The following is a 5,943-nucleotide window of genomic DNA, read 5'->3' as shown; positions in this document are numbered from 1 at the left end:
TTGCTCCAACGGACTACCATTTTTTTCGTGATTTGGACAATTATCTACGTGACAAGAAGTTTTCTTCCCAGGAGGCAGTACAAAATGCTTTCACACAGTTTGTGCAGTCTAGATCGTCGGAGTTCTATCGCAAAGGTATTAATAACCTTCCCATTACATGGCAGCAATGTATAGATAATAATGGCAACTATTTTGATTAAATAAATTTGTTAAAAATTTAAAAAAGAAACAATTTAGATTTTCAGTACATATCGGCAATTTCATACTTTAACCCCTATTATTTTGATAAATGTATTTTTTATTGCTGCATATACTGTAACTGTAATATGAGGTTAAGGCGCCTTCAAATTAGGCGCCTGTAGAAACGCTGCAGTACCAGATATGGGCAGTACAATAAAACCCAATTAACTCATCCGGGTTTTAACCGGGTTTTTACCCAAAACGTAGGATTTTAACACTTTTCTGCCCAAAATTGTGAGTGGTAACCATTATACGCGTAATTTAATCCATAATGGTTTATATTATAGTAATTGAAGCAACTTAAAAAACACATAAGTTCAATAAGCACTCGTGTACAAGTCAACGAGTGTTTTATTTTCAAATTTCATTCAATGCTCAATTCATTGACACGATGTAGTTTTTTGTCGACTCTTCTAACGGTTTTCAAACATATCTCTGATTAGTTGTTAGTTAATTAAGCCGTGAAAAAAATCCTTGGACCGTTTCCGGGTCCGCCTACAACTCATTAAAGTTTCTGATTAGAGATTTGATGTGCGAAGTTTTTATTTTACAGTTCTTTGTTTTGTTGGAACATTATTTTTTGCACTTGTCTTTGAATGCTAACGTACGAAACTTGTGTTGAATGCGTGATGGTTATACAAGGCGTTCTACAGTTATGGGACGCGGGGGGAAAGTACTTTAAATATTACTGATAGGATATTTTGCATCACTGTGACGTTATTTAATTTTTAGAAGTAATACCGTGTTCAAAATCTTTTAAAAACTTGTTTGCTTTATCATCTGATAAATGATCCGACCAAACGTGAAAACAAAAATATCCTGTATTTTAAATACCTCCAATGAATACTACGCCACTTTATTTTTAGATAATTTTTTGCTATTTTTGTAAACTAACCATGAACTATTTTTGTGAAACTGTAAAATTTGTGAAAAAATAGAATGAAATAAAAGAAAATGGAAAAAAAAATTCTGTGAAAAAATAAAGAAACAAAATAAAAATAGGACAGTTCAAAAAAATAAGTTGGCGTTCATTGGAGATATCGTTATGTGTCAATATAAGGATTAATTCCTTAAGATGCTGATAGATTTTATCGATTTTTGACGATCGTTACGTCGCGTCGTCGTGATGGACTAATATCAAGGTTAAAATCGAACTAAAAAAAAATTTGTAGGTATTTGCATGTACGCCTGATATAAATTCTACAGTGTCGACAAAAATCGATATCCCCTAGTTTGCCACCCTTGAAAGGGGAATATTTTCTTCAAATTGAAATGGGACCACTCCTGAGGGGTAGGTACCTCTTCCCAACAAAAAAAGAATCATCAAAATCGGCTCGCATTACATACATAAAAAAATCCTGTTTTGTAGTCGGTTAAAAATATCGGCTACATTATTTCACGTGTAGCGATGATCACTTACTAATAAGTATCCATTTAAGGAATTACTTCTTTGCAAAGTTTATTATAAAAATGATACTAATAATTTAGTATTTGAATGCATTTAATGCATACAGGTGCAGTAGCTACCGAACCCAAGGAAACCGTTAGGAATTCGATTCTGACAAATTATCATCTATGAAAAGCCTTATGCTTATCTTTGATTTGCAGGCGAAGCGCGTAAAGCAGGAATAACTGGCGGAATTGCTATCCCATATTGTAGGGTGGTGTTTTACATTCTCCATAAATTCTTCAATTCGATTTTCATTCGTGGTTTATTTGAAAAATTAACATGTGCACCTCACTAACCGTGACTGCAACCGAGCGTGATTGCAGCGCGACTGTCGTGCGGCTGCAGCGCGTCTAACAGCGGCTAATTTGAACGCGCCCTAATTGTCATGAGTTTAGTGTAACCACAGTGTACGAGTCGCAGCAGTCGCTACAAATCTCCTGTGTATATATTTTTAGGTTTGGTTATAGTCTTTCATGTTTGTTTTATAGTTAAATTCTAAATTTAAATGTGATTGTTTTTGGCGCCTTTTCTGTACTATTGTTAATCAAAATAGATATTTTGGATTGATATCTGTACATGTTTTTGTAGTAAATTAATAAACTATAAGTATATTTGCTTTGGTCTTTCTCACTCTTTGTTAGCACCAACCCGAACCCATTGACACAATCTGCTACACACTGGTAATCTTTTATTTTAGACACCAAGTGACGGGGTCGTCAAATCGTGTTCCTGGTGGTAAGCGACATGTCTGCAGATACCAATCGCAGTGCTGCTCTGAGCATTACCACTATGCTCGTCACCCTGAGACATAAGTTAAGAAGTCCCAGGTGCCTGCAATTTCACCACCCGTACCTTTCAAAATCGAAACGCAATAATGTCCGCATTACTGCTTAGTTAACAGATGATTAGTGGTTTGATGATGGTTCATAAATGTATATTTATTTACATATATATATATATATATATATTATGTATATATATAAATAGTAGCATTAGAGCTCCTTATGAAACAGTTTATCCAAGGAAGTGCTGCCATCTTATCTATTTTTGTCGCCAGAAGCAGTAATGTCAGTTTTATTGTGTTCCGGTTTTGAAGGGTAAGGGTGTTGGTGAAATTACAGGCACATGGGACTTGTCAACTTATGTGTCAGGGTGACGGGCGCAGTGGCAGTGCCCTTCAGATCTTTGCCGTTTAAAAGTCTGAGTGGTACTACAACTGTTATGGACAGGCGTGTAGCTTACTGTCAGGCGCACGACTTGTTCGTCCCGTCATTTGATACTATAAAAAAAAATTTACACTTTTATAGCATCATAAAGAAAATGTCGATAGAAATATTTCATCAAACGAGAATTCCATTTCTCTAAGCTCACGTACGTGAGTGGTCAAAAATCGATTACGGAAAAACTTTACAATGATTTCTCATCGAAATAGCCTCTTTTGTAAAGAGATCGCACTCGTCAAGATAGATACTGAATTGGGGTGATGACATCACTGTGTAAATAGATGGTATGTTTAAAAAAAGAATTGACGATGAAAAAAATTATGTTGGGTAAAATTTGGTGATCGGTATAACTTCGATTCAAATTGTCCATCGCAGAATTCAGAATGAATTTATAAAAGTTTGTAACTAAATTCGAGAACAATGTCTTTCTGTAAAATTGTATTCGATAGTGTAATGATTTTTGTAAAAGTAAAATAAAAATATGGAAACATTTTTGTTTTTTAATGGCAATGCAAAAACTGGTATGATGGGTTTTGAACGAAAAAGAAGCGGGAAGAGGCTATGTTTTTAAGATTACGAAGTTACAATGCACTATGGTTTTTAACGAAAAAGGTGAAATATAACAAAAAAGAATACACAATAGTGAACTATCGCGTCGTACAGAAAAAAATGGTATTGTCGTATTGTTGGAATTGAAATTTTATCGGGAATTGAAACTCTATACCCTGAATTTACCCCGCTCTCTGATATATGATGACCTCACCGAAGACGAGGCTTAACGCCTATAAAATAAATAATAGACTGAAGACTTGGCGTATGTCTAATCTAAAACCAAGAAAAGAGAAATCATTAAGACTTGGTTATTTGGTTTTAGCCTTTGTCTTGTCCATTACGGAAATAATTAAAAACAAACAACATAAAAGTGCCCGTTTGGAGTTTAATTTCAGTAGTTGGTTGCATCACCCCTTTCAAAATTAAAATTATGTTAGAATGAATTTTGATTCAGTCAATACGATAGATAGTTTTCCGGTGCAGAATGCGCTATAAACATAATCGTTTTTTACAATATTATAAATAGGGTTTACATAGCAAATTTCTGCCGGGACCACCCTACTTAATTCAGTTAGTCATAATCATAACAAGAGTAATTCTAAACTGGGAGAGTCACAAAACGATAAAACGTTAACAAGTTTAGTTAGGTCAGTATTATTATAGCACTAAACTCGCAAACTGTTGACAATAAAACTAAACCTGTATTATTTACAAGCAGAATATTTGTTTCCAGTATGCATAATAACTTTATATGGTCGGTATTTTGTACAGAAAGGGCGAAAGCGCTATTTCGAAAAATTTTTCAGAGGGTATTTTTACTGCTTTTTTAAAATATGTACGTCCATTTTTACATTCAATGTCAAAACTTATTTTAAAATAAAATCAAAATTGAATTTTAAAATAGTGCGTAAATATTTTAAAACAGTCGTGAAAATCTTAAACATGCTCCCCTGAAAAATTTTTCAAAATGGCGCTTTCGTCTTTTCTACAAAACACCGACGATATCAATATTTTATGCAACCTTTACAATGAAGACGTGTGCAATTCAAATTACAATTTATTAGGGTTCGCTTTGATTGAACGGTTTTTATAATCTTCCAAAATGAGATATTTTTTTTAATCTTAAAAACAATTCTTAATTCTTTAAGGCTTCAAGTAATTAGACTTTTAAAAAGTATGAGACTGTCAGAACTCCGTATTTGAGCAGTTAGATTGTGTTAAGTTTACATAGTCATGTTATCCGATAACGGGTTAGTTTTTATGACTTAAAAATATACTGCTGAGTCATATATTAAAAAAAACTTTAGAGTTTGAAAGTTATGATTTTTTTACCGTATTTAGAGTGTTTTTTGGGAACTGCAAATTTGACGAAGACAAAGAGAGCTTAAGAAAAAATAGTCATTATGTATTTTTGATAAATTTTTCAAGAAAACATTTTCTTAATTTTTTTTCATTTCTTAAAAAAAATTGAAAATAAAAGTTTTAAACATACAAACATTTTCACGTACACAAAAGTTCTCCTTACTAAAACATAAACTTAACACCTTTAATATTTTCCTAAAACAGAATCCTTTGTATGTTATAATTTGCAGAAATGTAGGTATAATTTATGCGTATCTCTATAGGTAGACTAAAATTATGTGTTTTCTTTGTATCCCTAGATTAGGCAGTCCTTGTTAGCTTGATGGTAATGATTTAAGATCTACCTGTATAGTAATTAAGAAAGAAGGGGGCATTTTTCGTTCTGCCTTTTCTCGAATACTAGAAAATTCAATGAAACAAATTCATAAAAATTAAACGTACGGCGTTAATGAAAACTACCGTAACGTAAGTTATATATTACTTGTACTATATTTGGAAATGCCCTTGCCGGAAATGTCTTCAGAGATAAACGATTTTTTACCGTCATCATTGAATCATATCATAATCTAGAGGTACAATAGAAAACACTACACAAAAAACTGCAAAGGTATGAATGTGGACTCACCGCAGTAACACCGGTCACTATAATAGCACTGGCTGCGTCTGCGCAAGTTATGCGGTGCGCACGCGAGGAGCAATGACTCGGACGCTCGCACTTGACCTTGTGTTGCGAGTAGACGCGAATCAGCCTCCGTACTCGTTTTATACTAGCTTTTGAAATGATACACACAGCTGAGCCCTTCGGTGAACAGGTGAAGTTATTTATTTGTTCATACGTTTTTAATACATTAATAAACTCCCATGAACCCATTGAAGTCGAATCTGAAGTTCGTTTTTGACATCCAACACCCGTTAGTCCATTTCCTTAATGCTTAACGGTTTTTATTATATCTCTTATACAGCGTAAATAAAGAGTGACGTGAGTTTATATCTGTCTACAATTATTATCATTTTTAACGAATTTCGATTATGTTAATAACATTGGCCGTGGTTAAACGAAGAGGATCCAATGCACATCTAGTTACTTTCGATAAATATGGCAGTTTGAAGTTTAAA

At 33.5% G+C, this 5,943-nt stretch overlaps 1 protein-coding gene across 1 annotated transcript in view; it reads right to left on the bottom strand.

Annotated features, from left to right (window-relative positions):
• The window catches only part of LOC113232860, a 50,601-nt gene extending 45,035 nt beyond the window's left edge, over positions 1–5,566 (bottom strand). The window contains exon 1 of the mRNA XM_026467717.1: positions 5,453–5,566. The gene's annotated coding sequence lies outside the window, so the exon portion shown is untranslated. The remainder of the gene's footprint in view (positions 1–5,452) is intronic.
• Positions 5,567–5,943: the final 377 nt, after the last annotated feature.

This window comes from Hyposmocoma kahamanoa, unplaced genomic scaffold (genome assembly GCF_003589595.1).
Source record: "Hyposmocoma kahamanoa isolate Upper Pololo Valley unplaced genomic scaffold, ASM358959v1 78, whole genome shotgun sequence".
NCBI classification, from domain to species: Eukaryota; Metazoa; Arthropoda; class Insecta; order Lepidoptera; family Cosmopterigidae; genus Hyposmocoma; species Hyposmocoma kahamanoa.
The sequence above is the reverse complement of the archived record's forward strand: the minus strand, read 5'-3'. Positions and strand labels throughout refer to the sequence as shown.